Here is a 24,555-nt window from a genome sequence, read left to right on the forward strand (position 1 = left end):
CTGAGCTTTCTACTGACTTCAGTTCTGTCTTGAACCTGATTTTCCTTGAGTATGATTCTGATCACGTCATTCTCTAACCTCAACAAATTTCAGAGGCTCCCTATTGCCTCTAGGATGAAATACTGTACAAATCCCTTTGTTTAGCTCATAAAGCCCTTCTCATTTCATCCTCTGCCTTGTTATCCTCCGCACTGCAGCTCCTCCTCTGGGTGTCTTTGCACTGGCTGTCCCTGTGCCTGGAATGCACTCACTCCTCCTCTTCACCTCACAGATCTCTGTCTTCCTCACAACACAACTGAAGTACCATCTCACGCTAGAAGCCTTTCCTGACCTCGAGCAACAGTTCTCCCAAGGCATTCAATTATTCCATATTCATTCTCTTTATATTTATTCTGTGTATACTTACATATGGGCTTGCTATCTATTCCATTAGAATGTAAACTTCTTGGTAAGAGATTGTTTCAATTCTTATATTTATATCTCCGGGGCAGCGAGGTGGTGCGGTGGATAGAGCACCACTGCAGGAGTCAGGAGGACCTGAGTTCAAATCTCACCTCAGACACTTGATACTCACTAGCTGGGTGACCTTGGGCAAGTCACTTAACCCCAACTGCCTCATCCTGGGTCATCTCCAGTCATCCTGAGGAATATCTGGTCACTGGATTCAGATGGCTCTGGAGGAGAAGTGAGGCTGGTGACCTGCACAGCCCTCCTTCACTCAAAACAAAGTCGAGTGCAAGTCACATCATTATTTCTCTGATGGCATGGTCTTCTTTGGCAATGAAGGATGAACACACACACATTTATATCCCCAGTAATTAATACAGTGCCTACCTAGCATATAGTAATCATTTAACAAATGCTTTTTTGACTGATCCTACCATAATGGAAAAGAACATGGAATTATGCTGAGACATGTTTATACTCTTTGACTAAGAGATCCCACTGTGAGGCATATGTCCCAAAGAGATTAAGAGAGAAATGTCTAATATACACCCAAATATTTATAGAATTATTGTTTTTTAGCATTAAAGAATGAGAAACAAAGTAATTACTCATCAACTAAGGATTGGCTAAACAGAGTATGCTCTGTGTATGTGAGAGGATATTACTGTAAGAAATCAATATGCACAACACAGAAATCCACTGAAAGAATTATAAAAATCTAAAGTAAGAAGAAAAAGGAAAACCATATGTGCAATGACTACAGCAATAAAAATAGAAAAAAATAATTGAAACTGGACACTCTAATTATATTGACAAGCTTGGTGCTAAAGGAGGGATATAAGAACGTGTCACTTTTCTGTCTTTCTAGACCTGGGTGGCTATGTATGTGGAAGTGTTGTTGGAATTGACTGCTGTGTTGGGTAGTTTTTCTGTACTTCTTATTCTGGGTTTTTACGTTCTTTGTTACAAGAGCTGATTCTCTGAGTGAGGAGGGAATCTTAGTAAGAAATGAAAGTCAGAAACAATACACTTTTGAAATGTCATTTTTACCTTGAAGGTAATGTCATGTATGATTTTGAGGGAGGAGAAAACACACCAATAGTCACTTGTATTCACAGAAGAGTTCAGCACATTTGATACTCAACCTTTTTTTGAGAAAAGAAAAATGTATAACATTTTATTATGACAATCCTTTTAAATATTTTCCCAGGATATAACCAACAAGTGTCTATAAAGAAAATGCTAGTGTATGTAGTCTTTTGAGGTTAAGGTTTTTAGAAATTTTTTGTTTTGGTAGTCCTTTCCAAATAGATTCTTAATTGTGAAATATTTACATTTTTGCCAATACTTGAATTTAGAACTCTAAAAATGTTCTTAATTGTATCATCCCTTTTTCATTTTGTTTTCAAAGACATTTTTCCTATTGCTTGTTTCACGAATCTGGGAATTTAGCTAACGGGTAAGGGAATAAACATTTATTAAATGCCTACTAAATGTCAGACACTATGCTAAACCCTAACAAATATTATCATTTTTGAGCTTCACAACAACAAGGAGAGGTAGGTACTATTATGGTCCCCATTTTATAGTTGAGAAAACTGAGACAGACAGAGGTTAAGTGACTTGTAAGTAAGGATCCAGGCCCCTATGTGGCACAGTGGATAGAGTGCTGGGCTTGGAGTCAGGAAGACTCATCTTACTGAATTCAAATCCAGTTTCAAACGCTTACTAGTTGTGTGACCCTGGGCAGGTAACTTAACCCTGTTTGCCTCAGTTTCCTCATTCACAAAATGAGCTAGAGAAGGAAATGGCAAATCACTCCAGTATCTTTGCCAAGAAAACCCCAAATGGGGGCACAAAGAATCAGGCATGACTAAAATTACTGATCAACAAGAAAGTTAGGGCACCACAGTGAGTAAGTGTCTAAGCAGAATCTGAACCCAGGCCTTCCTGACTCCAGGCCCAGCACTCTTGCCACCCATACCATCTACCTGGTAAGTGTGTAGGTTGAAACTAAATATGTGAATCTCTCAGATATTCGAGTGGATTTGTGATATCATTGATTCAAAAGTTTTTTCCCAACAATCATTCAGACAACAAGTATTTATGCCAGGCACTGTTAGGTGCTAAGAATACAAACCAAAAATCAAATTATCTCAGTCCATAAAGAGCTTATGTTCTGTTGGGGGCCAACAACAAGTAGATTAATAAGTATTTATAAAACATGTACAAAATAAATACAAATCAGTTTAATGAGGGAAGGTAGCAGGAGTCACGGGAATCCAGAAATGTGGAAGCTGGTGCTTGAGCTGAGTCTTGCAGCACAGGAGGAATTCTGAGCCACTGAGGTGAGGAGGGAGTACATTCCAGGTCTGGAGCACAGACAGTGCAAATGAATGCATGGCAATGGGAGACAGTATTATTATGCATGATAATTGGCTTTCGAGAAGGCTGGGTGAGTACAATGGTGGAGCTCAGTAAGAGAAGGAGTGTATAAAAATGATTGAAAGGTGGGTTGGTCTTCAAATGATAGAAAGAGATATCTGACACCACAGTCAATAGGGAATTATTTGGGGTTACTGAGCAGACAAAGAACATGGTTCAGAGCTGCACTTTAGGAAAATCATTGACACCTATATGAAGGATGTATTGAAGAGGAGAGATGAGGCAGAGAAATGAATTGCTGTAAGAAATACTGAGATCTTGGACTTAGGGTAAAGTGATGGTTGTGTGAGTTGGGTTCGTCCTTTGTTGCTGAAGAAGGTCATGCCATCAGAGAAATGATGACCTTGACTTGCACTTGACTTTGTTTTGAGTGAGGGAGGGCTGTGCAAGGTCACCAGCTTTACTTCTCCTCTGGAGCCATCTGAATCCAGTGACCTGATATTAACCAGGATGACTGATGATGGCCCAGGATGCCAATGAGGCCAAGGCCTACTCATTACTCACTTAGGGTGAGGTAACGCCCATTCAGTGAACAGGTCTGTTTAAGAAGTAGTCAGGCAATGGCCACTTTAATGAGGCGAAGAAAAATAACTAAATCAGGCTGGGAGGGAAACTGCAACAGTTACCACAGATAATCACTCTTAAGCCAGGAGGGTCCAGAAAACAGCCCTTACGTAGAGTTTGGGTCTAGCATGGTACAATCTATGCAGTTCCAAGTGCAGTAGGTTTGTGCTGTTGTGTTTGTTCTTCGTTGCCGAAGAAGACCACACTATAAGCGAAATGATGACATGACTTGCACTTGACTTTGTTTTGAATGAGGAAGGGCTGTGCAAGGTCAGTTGTGTGAGTAGAGAGAAAAGAATAAGAGGTAGAAACAAGAGCTGTTGTACAAGTTGTAACAAGATTTGGCACCTAATTGGATATATGGATTAAACTACAGTGAGGATTCCAAGATGACACTGAGATTACAAACCTAGGTAAATGGAAGGGTGGTCTACTCTTGACAAAAAGAGTAAAGTTTGGAAGAGGGGAAATATGTGATATAGATCATAGTCCATTCATGCCTATTCATCCTGTGTTACTCGTTCCTTCCCACAGAAAATGAAAGATGGTAGGCAAGATTCACTCCCCACTGCTCTAGAGAACATACTACATAAGACCAACTAAGAGGAGTGCTCCTTGCAGCAAGGAAGTAGTTCCATGGAGAAAGTGTGGTAATATTCAGGGATGAAGGAGGTATTCCTCATTACATTCATGCAGGTGTTGCTGGTGTGTGGATTAACAGTTAGGTTATAAATGTCCCAAAGGAATGTTAGCTGGGGCAAAAGAGGTTAGGGGCTTGCACAGCTGCAGTGAGAGGTCAGAAATGGGGAATTTTGGATCATAATAGGGATTTGGGGGGGTGGGTAGGAGAAAAGCCCTATATGATTACATATTTTGGGGAGATTTTCCCACCCTTCACTTGGCTGGTCAGCCCACAGCTCTTGCCCATCAGCTGTTTTACATTTTCATCATAACTCGGATAAAGAGGAAGAGACTTATTAAATCTGCCAATAATAGAAAGCTAGGAGAGATTGCTAACATTTAGGTTGAAAAAGCAACGATCCTCAAGTCAAATATCAATGACTATTTTCTAGAGATATTTGACCCAACGCTGTCATTTTACACATGAGGAAAATGAGAGCCAAAGAAATCAACTAGGAGTTGAACTTATTGGCTTATGAAGTCCTGACCAACTGTGAGACTAGAGTGCTGCTTCTCTTTTGAAATATACACAGGCCAAGGGAAATTGCAGCCATGGGGTGGTCTCCATAACCATGCCAAAAAGTAGTGCTTCTCTTCTTTGTGGGTAAAATATTCTACTTTTCGTTACCTTATCACAAGCAAATTCCAATAAACAATTCTTATAGGAGGGTAGAATGTTCATTATGGCTTTTCTTTACATCATCTTCACTGTGATCATTTTATCCTTTGAAAAATAGTATTAGCAATAGCTGCTGATAAAGAGAAGAGGGCATTTAACAGTCTAAAAACTGAACATTTTTATAGTGAGTAATTCTTGGAATAGTGGAAGAAGCACTGAATGTGGAGTTAGTAAACTTAGGTCAAAATTCCAGATCTTCTGCTTTGTATTTGTGTAATCTTGAGCAAGGCACTTATTAACTTCTCTGCATCTCAGTTTCCTCATTTGTAAAAGAGGGGGTTGGTCTAGATAATTTCTAAGATCTCCTCAAGTTCTCAAATTGATACCATGGTATTATATATTTGGAGCTGAAAGGAACGTTAAGACTCATCAAGCCTAACTCCCTTTATAGAAGAGGAAACTAACGCACAGAGATTTCTATGTTAAGTGACTTCCATGGGGTCCCCTAGCTTATGTCTGAGGTGGAATCCGAACCTGGGTTTTCCTGACTCCAAGGCTAGTGCCCCCTCCTCTATACCATGTAAGCTGTAGTAGACAGTGTAAGGGATGGGTATATGGTCGTTGACAAAAATGTGGAGGTGAAAGACCTGAGTTTGTAAATGTCACATTAAAAAAAATTCTTAGGTTCAACAACTCATCACTTTAATTCTGACCAGTTAAAAATATACAGTCAGAGGTGGTAAGTATTTAAACTTTGATTTTATTCATTAAGATTATCTTAAGTTTACACAGAGAGAAGCAGAACGCATAATGATGATCAGTCCTGGGTTTTTTAGCACCTAATTATGCCTTAGGCCAGCCCCTTAACCTTCTCAAGTTTTAGCTTCTACAGCTGTGAAATAGCATGATATCTGTTCTATCTTCCTTATGGGACATGCACTAGGGTTAGGGCCTGGACCAGTGAGTTCACTGGTGTCAGGGGCTCCTGAGAGATAAAAGTCCTTGACTAGAGCAGGTGGGCAACTTCTCTGCAGTTAATAGCCTAGAGCGGAGGTGTCACAAATGCAGCCTGAAGGCCCATGGCAACACTCTCAAGTGCAGCTCAAACCAGATTAAAATGCAACTGGGAAACATTTAACAAAATAAAAAATAAATAATAAACAATAAAGCATAGATGATGATAGTATATGGTCTTCTGAATAACTGTGCACAAACAGGGATCCTCATGTATGGGAGAGTGACCCTGTCTCCATCTGGGTTTGACACCCTGGCTGAGAATACCGAGAAATCAAGTGACCCACTCCCCTCATATGTTAAGAAGAGCAACCTGAATCCAGGTCTTCTTGGCTTGGAGGCCAGCTCTTTGCCCACTCTACTGTGTCCACTCTCTACTTCTCAGGATCGAATGTGTGTGAATGTGCTCTGAACAGGAGCAGCTCATGATTTTCCAGGCCCATCCTTCTAGTTGTCCCAGGTTTGACAATGAGACATACAATTCTCAGTCCATCAGTGTGTTAGAATTATAGGCACCAAGACTGTGGCACACCTGCCTTTCAGGTGGGCATGAGCTCCTTTCAGGGCATCACTTCAGACTGCGATCACGGTAGTAGCCCCTCGTATTCCAGACTGTTAACACAGTAGTAGTCATATCTATCAACTGGTAGGGGAGCGAAAAGAGCAGATCCCTGCTGAGAGAAACCTAGCTGTTTGTGTGGGTATAAAGAAACCTCTTATGAGAGCCTCTGTGTTTCAAGAAATCTGAAGCAGAGAGTCAGCAAGCTCTGCAGGAGGCCCCTCTACTAAGATGACTAGAGCCTGGAGTAAAAAACCTTTTCTGCCCCTGACAAACATGCTGTGAAAATTAGAAATCTCCTTTTTTCAGATTAAAAGCCACAATGCTTCTGAAGCTGGAGAAAACACTATAGTTATGCTGGGTTATTTTGCGGGTGAGAGGGTGCGTGAGGGAGTTCTAGGTGACATCTGACAGGTTTTTTCCCCTTTCCCTCACTTTCTGTACCTTATGCTTCTTTCTCGCACCTAGTTTGAACCAAGAATTGCCCTGCCACCTGATACAGGGCACTTGATGTTGGGAGAGGCAGCAGGGTACAAAGAAAAGAGTCCTGGACGTGAATCAGGATGGCTCTGGGCATGAACGTCTCGCCCACTTACCAGTCCTTTAACCATGGGCAAATTGCTTCACCCCTCTGCCTCAGTACTTCCATTTGTGAAACGGGAATAACGTGTGAATGATCTGCCTCCCAGCACTGTTAGAACTACAGGACAATGTACAGTGACAGTTTTTATACGCTTTTAAGCACTTTATACACATGAGTTCCTATGAATGTTACATTTTTATGATTATTAGACAATTTCCTGTGCCCTTTAAAAAAAAAAAGTAACAACTGGGTCATGGCTCTGAATTCAGGAGACGATTAGCCCGACAGTGCACATGACAGTCTTATTAAACATAGGGAATGGGTAGAGTTAGTAGGAGTTTCCTTTCTCACTTAAATAGAAAAAAGGAAGATTGCTTCATTCTCCTAGTAGAAAAGAATCTTTGATCATTTTATGTGGGCTTACTCTCTGAAGATAGGTCAGGAAATTGGACTCACACCTTGATCATGGTTCAGAAAACTGGGCTCATAAAAAAAAACAAACAAACCCACAACTTTTCTGAAAGTAGTTTTAACTGAGGTTCTGACAACAAGAAATATCCCAACAGTCACTTCTATGTTTTATGCTAATAAGAGTAGTTGCAGCAGCATATTATTATATTCTTTGAATTATTAAAGAAACTCTAAATTGTTCTCTTCAGAGCATATTCAGGTAGAAGTATATTATATTTATATTCTTTGACTATCAGTGATAATCCTTTGCTAAGCAGAATACTTAGATAACCTAGATACATTTAATCAGTCCACAGGTACTTATTAAGCACCTTTTACATCCCTGATACTGCGTTAATCACTGTGAGGGAAGTCAGAAAAATATGACATAGTTCCTGCCCTTTAATAATTTCTAGAGGGAAAAGAGTAGAAGTACATCCAAAACAAAGAAAAATTAAGAGAATTCAACTGAACACACATTTAGCTATGCAGCTCCTACAATATATGCGGCATCTAGCCTGTTGTTTGCTTAGAATGTGTGCTGGTGGCCTAACTCCCTAACTGGTTGTAGTAGTTTGGAGACTGAGAGAATGCTTTGTGGAAGATGAGATCAGGCCTTCAGCACAAAGCAACAGCCCTTTATTTGGAACATTTTAGCTTACGCAAGGGAAGACAATATGGCTGTGACATTCCCAAGGGAGAGAGCATCTCAGGAGAAACAGGGACAACAAAAAAGGAAAACCAGAGCAACACTCTGGAGGTACCAGGCTGGAGCTGCAGTGGGCAGGAAGCGTAGGAGTGGAAGCTGTCTGTCCTTGCACACTTTTTAAACTGCTGCACTCCCCATTCCTCCAATCCTCAGCAAATCAACTGAGTACATTTGGCACATCTGTCCCTGTCCCTAATTCTGGAAATGTCTCTGGGCTCCTGAGGAAACTCAAGCATTGTCCTTCTCCAGTGTCTCTGTAGGCTGACTCTCCAAAAGATTTTCTCTTCCATGCCAGGGAACCCTTTTCATATTGGGAACTCACTCCACCCCTGGGTTATTTCTTACATTGGAAGTATCCTCTGCCCCTGTGGCCTCTTCCTCTTCTTGAACCTTCATTTTAAGGAGGATGCTCAGCCCAACCCTGTCTTCCTTCCTCTCTACTCTGCCTTCTTGATTCCACAGGACTTCTTCTACTGTGTCCCTGTACTGGGCATCTTCAATTCTTCCACTCTTGGTTTTCAGTTTCCTATCATGTTTCCTACTCTGCTTCTATTTGTATGCCCAACACTTAGCACAGCGCATGATACATAGGAAACATTTAAATGCTTACTGAACTGATTTGAGTCTTCCAGAGCCTCATACCAAAAGGTCTCTAAAAAGAATTATATGGGAAAAATAGCTTACCAGAATGTTAGAGGGAGCAGATTTCCTCTTAGAAAAGGAAATGGGTTGGTCCAATAGTAAAAGTAAGGGATCACTGAATCTCTATTAAGCTGAAGAATAGCCCTCAGCACACTGGATGGATGACTCTCCACAGAGAGAGATGTGAGTAAGTTGTGATCTACAGTGGGGTGGAGGTGGGGGGAACTAGATGATTCCTCAGTGTTAAGTTATTGTGCTAATTGTTCTAAGCTATCATGATGTAAAGATGAAAACAAAAATCAAAAAAGTCACTCCCCTCAAGGGGTACTACTGGAATGTTTCCTACTGGAGGTTAATATAATGTAGGATCATGCAAAGTAAACTGAGAGGGAAAGGGAAATTGCAGAAACAGCAAAGGAGACAAGGAAAAGGTTCCTATTTGACAAGGTTTCTTAACCTGAGGTCCACAGACTCCCAAGAGGTCTGTGGATAGATTTTGGGGGTTTTTTCAACTTGGACAGAAAGAAAATTACATTTTTACTTTTACTAACTTCTAAGTAAAAGTTAGAATTTCCTTTGACCATAAATTTTAAAAAACATGATTCTAAAACAGGGTCCACAGTTTTCACCATATTGCCAAAAAGGTTGAGAACTACTGCTATAGAAACTGGAAGCCAAGCTAAACCTCAAAGGGCAGCAAGGATTCTAAAAACCAAATGGGACAAAGGAATATGTTCAAGTATGAAGGACAGATGAAGCAAAGATGCAGAGATGGGATGTGTTTGGCAAATACAGTAAGCCAGGTTGTCTGGAACTAAATTGTAAAAGCGCTTTAAATGCCAGGAGGAAATATTTACATGTTACACTAGGGACAGTAGGAAACCACTGAAGATTTTTGAGTAAGGGAGTAATCTGTGCCTTAAGGAAATAATTTTGGCAGGTATTTGGAAAAATGGATGATAAAAGGAAGACTGGTTTAGGGAGGCCAATTAAGAGGCTACTACAAATAGTTTAGATGAGAGATGATCTAGAATAGTGGCTGTGTAATGGGAAAGAATATGATGAGAGCTACTGCATGGGGAGAGCTGAGAAGTAAAGACTGATTGAATGAGGGGAGAGTGGTAAGGGCAAAAGAAGTATCAAGGTTGATTCTGAGTTGCATATATGGATACCTGAAAAGATAATAATATATTCTAAGCCTGTATCCTAAAGAAATCCAAGTTAAAAAAAAAAGCACCTATACATACAAAAATATTTACAGCAGTTATATTTGTAGTTGCAAAGAACTGGAAATTAGGGGAATGCTCATCAATTGGGAAGTAACTGAACAAATTGTGGTATCTCAATTAATACAATATTACTGCCATAATAAATGATCAAGGTGATGATTTTTTTAAAAATTGGGAAGACTTGTATGAAGCAATGCAGAGTGAAGTGAGCAGGACCAGGAAAATAATTCATAGAATAACAATCATACTGTAAAGACAATGTTGAAAGACTTAAGAACTCTCATAATGCATCATGCCAGCAAAGAACTCAGAGGACCAAGGATGAATCATGCTACTCACTTCCAGATACGTAAAGGACTTAAGGTGTAGAACAAGACATATATTTTTCCTAAAGCACAAATTTATTTTGCTCAATAATACATATTTGTTAAAGATTTTGTTTTCCTGATTTTTTTTTTCTAGTGAGGGCAGAAGTTGGAAAGGAGAGAAAACATTTTTGTTAATCAAAAAAAAATTTTAAAGATGGTGGTACAGTTAGCAAAACTACTGACACAAAGAAATGAATGTTTATCAGTTTCCTACATATTGGTAATATTTTCCAGCAAGTAGAAGGATCTGAAGAATTGGCTTGTGAAATCTGTATGTAGACTAATTTTTACTCTTTATCTTAAAAACTCAGCACATTCACTGTAGCATATCAGACAACTTAGAATATGATACTCAAAATTTGGGAAAATATGTGGATTTAATCTAATCAAACCTTAGAGGTAGGTCTTAAGAGTCTTGAAAAATCAACACAGTAAGTAATTTCTTATTTAAGCCTACTATGTTTGAAACAGCGCTAGAGTTTGGCTTGATACATGAAAATGTTTAGGCAGCATATAGGTAAGTCTGGAATGTTGTCAATAACATTATTATGAATAACACAAAGTACTGAGTTGAGCCGAGAATGAGTGTCTTTTGTGTCGAGTGTCTTCTTCCTATCCTTATGAAGAACTCTGAACTGGAAACATGCTGCGCCATTATAATTTTCAGGATTCTTTTGTGATTGATTAGATAAAAGTTGCTGGACTTTGCTCTAAATTTGGAGGTCTTAAACTGGGATTCATGAACTTAAATACACACAATTCTGAAAACTGTATTTAAATATAAATGATTTCCTCTGTGATCACATGTATTTTACTTTAGGCATTTAAAATAATTATTCTGAGAAAGGGTGCACAGGCTTCACCAGACTGATGGCCAAAGGAGTACATGACACTCAGAAGATTAAGAATCCCTGTTTTAAGTGGAAAAGTGTTGTATGAGATGAGGTATACCTTACCACACTTATGGTTTTTTCAGGCATTTAAGAACACAACTCTCCTCTTGGTATTGTTACTATGCATTTAACAAAATTAGTTCCTCCTACTTACTATTAAAGGATTTTATTCCTATCCAAATCATAAAATAAAATCTCTTTCTCTCTGCTTGCCAAGAAATCTCAAAATATTCGCTCCCTAAATCTTGGCGAATGTTTCTAAGTTCTCTATTTTAAAAACATCCAGTTATTACCTCTGTTACAGATGCTTTTGCATTCTGAGAAGAAGCAACAGGATAGATTTTTCAGAGAACATATTGCACTTTGAAACTAAAATGAATGGCAACGTTACCATTAGTCACACACAGAGTGCCACTAGTACATTCATCATCATGTTATGAGGCACAGTGGAAGGCCTAGATAGATACACTTTAGTGGGTTTTGTAATCTAAGTATCATCTAAGTATCTGTGAAAGAAATGGTTATGTCAAAAACAGGAAGTCATCAGTTTGGGAAATCATTTGTGATTATGATGAATAACTTGTTGTAGGTAATTAACAGAAAAATAGATACAGTTACTGGTGGGTTAAATCTGGTATTTTAATTCTCATTTTTACTTTAAACCACCCACAAAAAAGTAGAAACTATTTTGGGCCAGACCACTATTCAAGGTGGTGCTGTTTTGTTTATCCAGTTCCTGAAATCAGTAAATGGCAAATTATATTACATTTAAAAAGGCAGCTGCTATTCTCAGAACCTCATCTTCTCCCCCATGAACTGGAGTTAAACAATCAAGACCACAACACCTTATTTTACAGAGGGAAGGAAAGAAGGAACAAATGTTTATTAAGCACCTTCTTAATACGTGCCAGCCTGTGCTAAATCCTTCACTAATATCATCTCATTTCATCATCACAACAATCTTGGAAGTAAGTGCTGTTGTAACCTTTATTTTTTACTGTTAAGCAATTGAGGCAAAGGTTTAGTGACTTGCAGAGGGTCACAAAGCTAGTGCAAGTTTGAATGCCAGGTCTGATTTTTATTGCCTATTTTATTTTACAATTAAGGAACCAAGGCCTAGAGAGATCAAATAACTATTTTCTTAGGTAGGTAGAAAGCACCAATAAATCCTTATTTTAAAATAGGGTAAGTGAAAGCAAAACAAAGTAAAAAATATGGCTATCTACAGATTAATAAAAACATCTGATTGTGTGTCCACAGTAAAAGTATTTGGATATTTAAATGTTTAAAAAAAATTCAAGGACTTCTGATCATGTGATCAATGTCTGCTCTTACAACAGGACTATTGACAATCCTCTCCTCTCTTCCTAGTGCCTCTGGTAGAAGATTGGTGAGGATGTGATAGCAGCATTCGATGCTCAGTACTGCTGGGCCCAAGAACTGAGGAACCTAGCGAACAGGGGCAGAATACCATTATGTTTGTGGAGGGATGGAGATAGGTCTCAGTGTCACTCCACTAAGCCTGGGGGAAAATGCCTACCATGCATTTGGGACTATCATGTCCCCTCAGAAGTCACTTTGTGGAAACTGGGACTAGTGAACTGTAAAATCCCCAGCATGAGAGAGAGCTAGGATTCCCTGAGATCCCACCCCCAGGGAAATTGCCATCAAAGGAGAGGGAATCAGAAAGTGAAAAGGGGGAAGGGGGGAAAGGAAGGGACACTGAAATTACCAAAGATGTAAGAGGGGAAAAACAAATAAAAAGACCATCAGCAAAATAAGATAAACCAATAGGGAAAATGTTAATAAGAGAAAGAAATATGGGCTCCAGATAAAGTAAAAGAGTTCATTCAGGCAATTTTGAAATAAGTATTAGAAGACAAAAGAAAATGAATCAAAACCTAATAAGGCAAAGGACCCTGTGGATTCTGAAGGCAGGACGTAACAACCAAAACAGGACATTCCTGAATGGTTTAAAAGAGAATAAGAATTATGAAAGAATAATTTATTGCCTGTGTAGCAGAAAAAGTAACAAAAGACAAATCTGAATCCAAACTGGCAAGTCTCACCAAAGAAATGAGGAAAATTAAATGGGAACACACAGAGAAGTAAAGGACAATCTGGAAGAAGAGAAACAAAAAGCAATAACATGACAAGAAAGCATGACCCTCATGTAAGTAAGGCACACTGATCTCGAAGGTGGGCTAACCAGAGAAAGTTTAAGAATCACAGGCTTCCCCAAAGAACAAGCAAGTCAGAGAACCTGAACGCCACAACGCGAGAACGTAAGAAAGCTGCTCAGAACTTCTCAACACAGAAGGAGCAAAGCATCAACCAAAAATATCTACACCAGCAGAAAACAACAGAAAACCAAAGCTCTACGCCACAGTCTTCGAAACACTAGGGTTTAAACTCAAGAATTCTACTGACAGACAACAAATGCTGTGACTGATTAGCAGAAATATCTTCAAATATAAAAGAAAGTAAATGTGAATAAGACAGGGCTATTCTGTACCAATGGGAAACAGTAGATGGGAATGGAATAACTCCTGTAGCATATTAGGGAGAAAAGAGCCTATAAGAGAATGGGGGGGGGGGGGGGGGGTGAAGCAAAAGGAAGGATTAAAAGAGGGGAGAAATAAAAAAGAAAATCTTATTTCAGTGGTGGGAAGGGAACATTCCTACGGGAGAAGAAAGATATTCTATAAAATGAGATGAGGAATTACCTACAGAGATCTGGAGAGATCTGTCTAGGGAGATCACTCATCTTTGTCTCAGGTGAAGAGAAATCAGTTCCTGAGGACAAGTGACACCCAAAACAGTGGGAGGGCATGGTTCAAGGAAGAAATTTTGAGACAAACAAGAAAAACAAGATCAAGGGGAAGACAAAGGTCAATAATGAACTGAACAGTCAGTGACACTGGAATATTCCTACCATGCAACAATATTCTCTATATTAAAAACAGGAATTTGGTATTTCTAAGAGTGAGGCACAACAGGAAAAAGAGAGGTAAGGTAAAAGAATTAAAAGGCAGTAACAGAAACTGTTTAGAAGTAGAATCCAAAATAGGTATCTCAAAAATTTTAATTCTGTAAAAAATGCAGAGAATAAAGAAACACTAAATAAGTGTAAGAGCCATGAATTAAAGAATAAAAGTCTAGAGTAGGCAGAAAGGGAAGATAAACAATGAAAGAGAAATTCTTTTTAGAAAAAGATGCGGAAAATAAAATTTTAAAAAGTAACAAAAGAAGTTGAAGGGGAAGAGATGAAAGATTCTATTTGACTAGTCATCTAAGAGGAATAAAATAGGAGAATTAGATAAATAGATAAAAGCAAGAAAGGAAAGGGATCTAAATAGCAAAACTCCAAAACTAGAAAAAGGAGTAGCCAATGGGAGGGGGTAGCTTTAGGGTGAGGGGAAGAAAGCAGGAAAGAAGGGGGTCTGCCTTAAACAGATTAAGCTATAATAAAAGAAAAGACATAGCACTGTGTTTACCAAGGAAGAGGGAGAAAAAACACCCTGATTTTTTTGGGAAAAAATCTTACAATCTGTTGCTTACAAAGCAATATATTTGAAATGTAAAGATACACAGAATAAAAATGAGGGGCTAGAAAAAAATGTACTGTGAACCAAGTGAGTCCTAAAAGTCATGAGTCACAATCATACAATCAAACAAAGTAAAAATAAGCATTTAAAACCTAAAAAAGGGATAAATGAATACATAAAGCTAAAAGGAACCAAATACAATAAACCAATGTCAATATTAAACTTATATTTTCCAAAAGTCTCAGCATCTAAATACGTAAAGAAATGTTAATAGAGCTAAAAGATGATAACAATAGTATAGTAACAGATTTCAGTGTTCCTATCCCTCTCTCAATTATGGCATCTTCTAAGTGGAACTGTCAAAGAATATACATAGTATTTAGCATTACATGTAACTTTTACAAAAACTATGTAGGGAACAGAGGTATTACAAATAAATGTAGCAAAAATGTAAATAGTAAAAAGATTCTTTACAGACCATAATAAAATTAAAGTCAGTTCAGGGAACACAGACAAAAGGCATAAACCCAAATGGAAACTTAACCATGAAGTCCTAAAATAAGGGAATTAGTCAAAGAATAAATCACAGAAACAATCAATAATTTCATTAAAGAAAATGACAAGACAACATATCAAAGTTTTTGGGTTGCAGCCAAAGGAGTACTTAGGGGACAATTTATGTCTCCAAATGCATACATCAATAAAAAAGAAAAAGAGCAAATCAACGAATTGGGTATGTGGCAAAACAAAACAAAACTACCTAGAAAAATAACAAATTAAAATCCCCCCTCCTCCCAAAAAATACCTAGAAAAAAACAAATTAAAAATCCCCAACTAAACATCAAAATGGAAATCCTAAGAATCAAAGGAGAGATTAATAAACTTGAAGGTCAAAAACAATGGCATTGAACTAATAAATAAAAATAGGTTCTACTTTTATAAAAGCAAAACAAAAATCTGATTGCTTAATTTGATTTTTAAAAAAAAATCCAAATTACCAGTATCAAAAATGGAAGGGGTGAATGTACCACCAATGAAGATGAAATTAAAGCAATTATTAGGAGTTATTTTGCCCAATTGCATGCCAGTTTAACTGATAATCTAAGTAAAATGGATGAATATTTACAACCCTATAAAATGCCTTGATTAACAGAACAGGAAACAGAATACCTAAATAAGCCTATGTTAGAAAAAGAAATTGAACAAACCATAAATGAGCTTCCTAAGAAAAAAATCCCCAGGACCAGTTGAATTTACAAGTCAATTCTACCAACATTTAAGGAACAATTAATTTCAATACTATATAAATTATCTAGAAAAATAGGTAAAGAAGTTCTTTCAAATTCCTACTATGACACAAAAATGGTTTTGATACCTAAACCAAAGAAAGAAAAAACAGAGAAAAAAAACTATAGACCAAGTTCTCTAATGAATGCCAATGCAAAATTTTAAAATAAAATGTTATATGTACAAAAAATATTTATTGCAGCTCTTTCTGTGGAGGCAAAGAACTGGAAATTAAGGTGATAATTATCAATTGGGGAATGGCTAAACATGTTGCAGTATATGCAATAATCCAAGACAGCTCCAAAAGAATCATGATGGAAAATGCTGTCCACATTCATGGAAAGAACTACGGAGTCTGAATACAGACTGAAGCATATTATTTTCCACTTTTTTTTTTCTTTCTTGTGGTTTTTTCCCTTTTCTTCTGATTCTTCTTTCACAACATGACTAATGTGGAAATATGTTAAACATGACTGTACATGTACTATATATGTATAACCTATATGAGATTGCTTGCTGTTTTGGGGAGAGAGTAAGAAAAATTTGGAACTCAAAATCTTACAAAAATGAATGTTCAAACATGTAAATAAAAAAAATAAAAGAAATGAACAAAAAAAAGTGGTGGTGTATGATTGTGATGGAATACTATTGTGCTAATAACAAATGATAAAAGCAGGATGATTTCAGAAAAACCTGGTTAGATGTATATGAACTGATGCAAAGTGAAATGAGTAGAACCAGGAGAACACTCTAAATAGCAACAATAATATTGTAATGATGATCAACTGTGAAAGACTTTACTACTCTAATCAATACAATTATCCAAGCTACTAAAGGATTCATGCTGAAAAATGCTAGCCATCTCCAGAGAGCAAACTGCTGAACTATGAGAGCAGACTGAAGTAAACTTTTTTACTTCATTTTTCTTGCCTTTTTTTTTTGCAACATGGCTGATATGGAAATGTTTTATGGTTTACATGTATAATCAATATATTGTTTGCCTTCTCAATGGATGGGGGTGAGATTGAAAGGAGGGAGAGAATATGGACAGAACTCGAAAAAAAATTTTAAATGAATGACAAAATAAATAAATAATAAATTTACTCAAAAGGAGAAAAAAAGAGGACCTAGGAGCTGAGGGTTTGAAGAATGGAAAGCAAAGGGAGGATAAAAGAAATACACCAGTGTGTAAAGGCAGGAGGAGGTGAAACTTCCTATTTCTCATGCCTGGGATAGATGAGAAGAAGAATATGCAAAAACATAGAGAAGGGGAAAAAAGGAGCTGGCATCAGATAAACCTATGATCTAAAATGGACAAAGCAGATTTGAACACATACAAAGAGTCTACTGTATAAATATGTAAAAACTCAACAAGGAAGCAAGAAGGAAAGCAGTGAAAGGGGCTAAGTGGGAAGATAATAGGGAGGGAAGAAGAAATTTTGAATCACAAGTAATTATTTTTCTAAGTCAGAGGGCTAGGGAGGGAAGAGTCAAAAGCAAAACAAACTTCCTAATCCTAGAGAAAGAATAAAAAAATAAAAAAGACAAAAAGAAAAAAATCAGTACCTAAGCAAGTGACTATAAATTTGAGAAAGGTTGAATAAACTGTGCTATAGGAATGTAATGGAATATCATTGTGCCATAAGAAATGATAAAAGATAATTTCAAAGACTCCTGGGCAGTATGAACTAATCATATGATTATATCAGTAGATTCAGGAAAAAGTCCTTGAAAGAATGCAAAACCCATTCCTGTTTAAAAAACGAACAACAAAAACAGTGGAAAAGAGGAATAAATGGACGTTTTCTTAGTACAGTAAGTAATACATATCAAATACAGAGAATCAACATGCTATGTAAAGGGAATATACTAGAAGACTGTCCAATAAAATCTGGGGTAAAGCAAGGATGTCAATGACCATCATTACTATTTGCCATCGAGCTAGAAAGGCTGGTTAAAGTAACAAAAATAAGAAACTGAAGAAATCAAACATAAGTAAAGATGGAACAAACATTACTTTTTAAAGATAATATAATGATTAACTTAGAGAAACCAAGAGAGTCAACTAATGAATTAAATGAAACAATAACTTTAGCACAGTTGTAGAATATAAAAACCAACACACAAAACATTAGCGTTTCGGTATATTACCAATAAAACCTAGAGAAAGACAAAGTAAGAGAAATTCTATTTAAAATAGCTACAGAATGTGTAAAATACTTGGTAGTCTACTTGCCAAGACAATGATGAAGTCTGTCACATCAACTGACTTTTCCTTTTATGAAAGATTCCTCTGCAGCATGTGATGCTGTTTAGTGAATTTCACCCAAAGCAGATCTTTCAAAATTGGAGTCAATCCTCTCAAACCTAGCTGTTGTTTTTATCAATTAAATTAATGTAACATTCTTCAATATTGTTGTCTCAGGGAATAGAGAGGCCACAGGAGAGGAAGAGAGATGGGAAACAGCCAGTGGATGAAGCAGTCAGGACACACCTAGTATTTATAACTTCACCATCTTGTATGGGCATGGTTCCTGGTAACCCAAAACAACAGAAAGTAACATTAAAGATCAATGGTCCTAGATCATGATAACAGAGATGATAATGGAAAATTTTGAAATACCGTGAGAATTACCAAACTGTGACACAAACACAATGTGAGTACATGCTATTGAAAAAATGGCACCAAAACACTTGCTCAATGCAGGGTTGTCACAAACCTTCAAATTATTTTAAAAAAAAACAAAAACAAACCAGTATCTGTGAAGTAAAACACAGCAAAGCACAATAAAACAAAATATGCCTCTGTGCATTAAAATGTTTTTGCACAAACCAAACCAAAGCAGTTAAAATTAGAAGGAAAGCAGGTAACGAAAAAATCTTTACAGGAAGGATAAAGGTCATATTTCTAAAATATATAGAAAATGGATTCAAATTCAACAGAATAAAAGGCATTGTTCAATTGATAAATGATAAAAAGATAAAAACATGAAATTTTCAAAAGAAAAAATCCAAGTGATCAGTAGACATATTTTTAAATGCCCTAAATTATTAATCAGAGAGTACAAATTGAAACAATTCTAAGCTTCCAACTCACATCTGTTAGAATGGGAATGTTGACCAAAAAAAAAGAAAATTATAAATGTGGATGCGCTGAGAGAAAACAGGCACATTAATGTGCTGTGGGTGGAACTGTGAACTGATTTGGCCATTCTGGAAAGTAATTTGGGACTATGGTCTACAAGTTATTAAACTGTGCATAGCCCTTGATATAGCAATACTACTACTAGGTCTATACTCCAAAGAGATCCAAAACAAAACAAAACAAAAAAAAAGTAAAGGCATCTATACTTAAAAATACTTACAGTAGCTCCTTTTTGTGGTGGCAAAGAATTAAAATTAAAGGAGTGCCCATGCATTGGAGAATAGCTGAACTAATAAAGGTATATGAAGGAGATAGTGTTATAAGAAATGATGAAGGTGATGGCATGAGAAAAACCTGGGAAGACTAGTATGAACTGATGCACATTAAAATAAGCAGAACTAAGAAAAGAATTTATATAATAAAAATAACACTGTAATGGCAAATAACTTAAGACTTAAGATCAATGCACTGACAAATCATGATTCCAAAGGATTCATAATAAAACATACTACCCATCCCCTGAGAGAAAAATGATAAATTCTATGTATGAGGGGTGAGGGGGAGAGACATGGCGATGGAGAAATTTATTTTGCGTGGCTATGCATATTTGATATAAGGTTCTTATTTATTCTTCTTAAATGAAGGTGGGAAATGAAAGGGTAAGAAAATAAGCTTTTCTTAACCAAAAAATAAATAAATAAATTTGGTTTTTAGGAAACTCCATGAAAATGAAATCAAAGAGAAGCACAAACAAGATAGTTTTGAAAGTAACACATGGAATTATAATATACTTTTAAAAAAAAGAGTAAGCAGTATGAAATTTCACATACAATCCTCATTTTGTATTCTTTTGGGTTTAAAGTACTTCTTTTGGTGTTGTAAGTTCAGAATAAAACCACTATGTCTAGGTCAACAGAAACATTGAATTAGAGTTCAAATAAGTAAAGATTTATTGTATTTGAACATTCATATCACTCTTATATTTTATTTAACAAGGAAAAATTACATTTGGAAAACTAAGATGATACCCACATGATGATTCTGTAATTTAAGAATTCACTTAAATAATAACAGAAGTTTAAATTTTATTTGTCATTTCTGTGAGAACAGCATCTGCTTCCTGTCACAAGGCTTTTAATTTCTGCATTATGTAATTATATTTTAAAATGGCAATAAGACATAATGATGCATTATAGAAATAAAAATGCTACAGAATTGCTAAATAGCACTTAACAGCTCACTTGAGGCTTGAAGTCAAGTCCCGTTATACTCTTAAGAGAAAGGGATGGACTAGGAAACAAAAGAAAGAGGAGCTTAGAGCTGTAGTCCTACCACTGTTTGAAATTCAACAGCTGATCTTAAATAAGCAACTTCATGTCTCTGTGAAACAGCTCTATTAATGTTTTTCTTTGGTCTGAAATTTCCTTCACTTATGCCTTTAAAAAAACCCCTACTACCTAACAACATGCTCACAAGGACAAAATTTATTGCAAGCATCATGTGAAAATAACATGTTACTAAGACCGGAGTCAAAGGAGCTGGTGGGAAATGTTTTAGAATTGTGTGGTCAGGAGGAAGTTACTGTATTTTCTGCTATTATAGAACTCTACAAGTACCTCTGACAATGCAAAAGAGTCTTATTTAGTAATATGTAACTGACTAGTGTTACTATTTTGCTATATTGAAGGGGCCTTGTCTCTGTTCCCCCATACCACCTTATTTGAACCCAAAATCCAAGTAATACTTCATATTTGAAACATTTATTTCCAGGATTATCATATAAGTACTAGTTTAAGGTTAGATCAATTTTTTTTTTAAAACCTTACTTAACAACCTAATCAATACCAACGGGGAGGGGGGGGGAGGGAAGCCAAGATGGCGGAGTAGAAAGACACACATATGCTAGCTCCAAACCCACAGCCTATAAAATACTTGTAAAGAAGAACTCCCAACAAAATCTGGAGCAGCAGAAGCCACAGAACAACGGAATGGAGGACATTTCTGTTCCAGAAAGACCTGAAAACAGACACCAAAGGTCCATCGCACACTGGACCCAGAGCAGAGCCCAGCCCTGCCTTGGCCACATGGCACCAAGAGGAGCAGATCCAAGCAGACTTCAGGGACTGAACCTCCAGAAGCTGCTCGCTGAGAGGGGAGCGGGCTGTCTGCATAACTCAGGCCCCCTTGGGAGGCAGCAGCTGAGGCAGCAGCAGACAAGGGCTCCCAAAGCAGGCAGGAGCTCGGATCCATTGTTGAAGGTCTCCATGTAAAGCCCCTGAGGGAACTGAGCCCTGTGTGGTGACCCTGTCCCCACCTGAGCACTTGAACTTAATCTCACACTGAATAGCAGCCCAGCCTCAGCCAAAAGCCCTGAGGCTGGGAAGCAGCATTTGAATCTCAGACCCCAAGCTCTGGCTGGGCAGATCTGGAGGCAAGATGGGTGTGGAGAGGACACTCAGAAGTCAAGTAACTGGCTGGGAAAATGCCCAGAAAAGGGGGAAAAAAAAAATAAGACCACAGAAGGTTACTTTCTTGGTGAACAGATATCTCCTCCCATCCTTTCTGATGAGGAAAGAACAATGCTTACCACCAGGGAAAGACATTGAAATCAAGGCTTCTGTATCCCAAACATACAAAATAAATATTCAATGGGCTCAGGCCATGGAAGAGCTCAAAAAGGATTTTGATAATCAAGTTAGAGAGGTGGAGGAAAAACTGGGAAGAGAAATGAGAGAGATGCAAGAAAAGCATGAAAAGCAGGTCAACACCTTGCTAAATGAAACCCCCAAAAATGCTGAAGAAAATAACACCTTGAAAAATAGGCTAACTCAATTGGAAAAAGAGGTTCAAAAACCCAATGAGGAGAAGAATGCTTTCAAAAGCAGAATTAGCCAAATGGAAAAGGAGGTTCAAAAGCTCACTGAAGAAAATAGTTCTTTCAAAATTAGAATGGAACAGGTGGAGGCTAATGACTTTATGAGAAACCAAGAAATCACAAAACAAAATCAAAAGAATGAAAAAATGGAAGATAATGTGAAATATCTCATTGGAGAAACAACTAACCTGGAAAATAGATCCAGGAGAGACAATTTAAAAATTATGGGACTACCTGAAAGCCATGATCAAAAAAAAAAGACCCTAGACATCATCTTTCATGAAATTATCAAGGAAAACTGCCCTGAGATTCTAGAACCAGAGGGCAAAATAAGTATTCTAGGAATCCACAGATCACCGCCTGAAAGAGATCCAAAAAGAGAAACTCCTAGGAACATTGTGGCCAAATTCCAGAGTTCCCTGGTCAAGAAGAAAAAACTGCAAGCAGCTAGAAAGAAGCAATTCAAGTATTGTGGAAATACAATCAGGATAACACAAGATCTAGCAGCTTCTACATTAAGGGATCGAAGGGCATGGAATAGGATATTCCAGAAGTCAAAGAAACTAGGATTAAAACCAAGAATCACCTACCCAGCAAAACTGAGTATAATACTTCAGGGGAAAAAATGGTCTTTCAGTGAAATTGGGGACTTTCAAGCATTCTTGATGAAAAGACCAGAGCTGAAAAGAAAATTTGACATTCAAACACAAGAATGAAGAGAAGTATGAAAAGGTAAACAGCAAAGAGAAGTCAAGAGGGACTTACTAAAGTTGAACTGTTTACATTCCTACATGGAAAGACAATATTTGTAACTCTTGAAACTTTTCAGTATCTGGGTAGTAGGTGGAATCACACACACGAAGCACAGAATGAATTGAATAGGATGGGATCATATCTTTAAAAAATTAAATTAAGGGGTGAGAGAGAAATATATTGGGAGGAGAAAGGGAGAAATGTAATTGGGCAAATTGTCTCTCATAAAAGAGGCAATCAAAAGACTTTTTTGTGGAGGGAAAAAGAGGGGAGGTGAGAGAAAAACATGAAGTTTACTCTCATCACATTCCACTAAAAGAAGGAATAAAATGCACACTCATTTTGGTATGAAAACCTATCTTACAATACAGGAAAGTGGGGGAGAAGGGGATAAGCAGGATGGGGGGAATGATGGAAGGGAGGGCAATGGGAGGAGGGAGCAATTTGAAGTCAACACTCTTGGGGAGGGACAGGATCAAAAGACAGAATAGAAGCAATGGGGGGCAGGATAAGATGGAGGGAAATATAGTTAGTCTTATACAACACGACTATTATGGAAATCATTTGCAAAACTACACAGATATGGCCTATATTGAATTGCTTGCCTTCCCAAAGGGAATGGGTGGGGAGGGAGGGATGAAGAGAAGTTGGAACTCAAAGTTTTAGGAACAACTGCCGAGTACTGCTCTTGCTACCAGGAAATAAGAAATACAGGTAAAGGGGTATAGAAAATTATCTGGCCCTACAGGACAAAAGAGAAGATGGGGACAAGGGAAGGGAGGGATTATAGAAGAGAGGGCAGACTGGTGATAGGGGCAATTAGAATGCTTGGTGTTTGGGGGTGGGGGAAGGAGACAAATGGGGAGAAAATTTGGAACCCAAAATTTTGTGAAAATGAATGTTTAAAGTTAAATAAATTTAAAAAAATAAAATTAAATATAAAAAAAAATAATACCAACACAAGGACATTCTGTTGTCAAAAGCAAACTAGCTCTCCTATGCTTTGTGATAAGAGAAAACTACCTTAGATTCAAACACGACATGGTTAATGAGAGATTCACTATTCATTTTGTGGGAACAATATCAAATACTAATTCAGATATAGTGCTAAAATCACCACAGATCCTTCAATAAACTGCTTAGTATAAACAGTGCAAAGTAATAACAAATTATGAAAAGCTACACTACACAATCCAAATACAAGATAGCTCAAAGTACCATGCACATGTTTGTTTGTTTTTTCCCCAAAGAATGGAAAAAGAATGTTGGCTATTCATATTTTAATTCAAATATTTATTGTCTATTATGTACAAGGCATTACATTACACTGGGGCCAAAACACACACACACACACAAAAGAGAAAATCCCTCCTTTTAAGAATCTTACATTCTGTTGCAGGATATAAACCTACACAAATTATCCAGCATCTCTGTACATTACCAATAAAACCCAGCAGGAAGAGACAGAAAGGGAAATGTCATTTAAAATAACTACAGACATTATAAAATGCTTGGGAGTCTTTCTGCCAAGACATACACAGGAACTATATGAACACAATTACAAAACATTCTTCACACAAATAAAGTGATATCTAAATAACTGGAGAAATATTATTTGTTCACAAGTAGGCCCAACCAATACAATGAAAATTACAGTAGTACTTAAATTAATTCAATTATTCAGTGCTAAATAAACTACCAAAGAATTACTTTACAGAACTAGAAAAAATTAATAAAATTCATC

General features: G+C 37.2%; 1 protein-coding gene and 1 long non-coding RNA gene across 13 annotated transcripts in view; both read right to left on the bottom strand.

The window, feature by feature from the left end:
- KAT6B (lysine acetyltransferase 6B) overlaps nt 1-24,555 on the bottom strand; it is a 222,955-nt gene that overhangs the window by 128,567 nt on the left and 69,833 nt on the right. The gene's annotated exons all lie outside the window — the stretch shown is intronic.
- LOC140517150 (uncharacterized) overlaps nt 1-24,555 on the bottom strand; it is a 57,208-nt gene that overhangs the window by 5,848 nt on the left and 26,805 nt on the right. Inside the window, exon 1 of the long non-coding RNA XR_011971495.1 lies at nt 1-24,555. This exon is cut by the window's right edge and continues 26,805 nt beyond it. This is a non-coding gene — a long non-coding RNA (uncharacterized lncRNA).

The sequence above is a fragment of the Notamacropus eugenii genome, chromosome 1, assembly GCF_028372415.1.
Source record: "Notamacropus eugenii isolate mMacEug1 chromosome 1, mMacEug1.pri_v2, whole genome shotgun sequence".
Taxonomy (NCBI): domain Eukaryota; kingdom Metazoa; phylum Chordata; class Mammalia; order Diprotodontia; family Macropodidae; genus Notamacropus; species Notamacropus eugenii.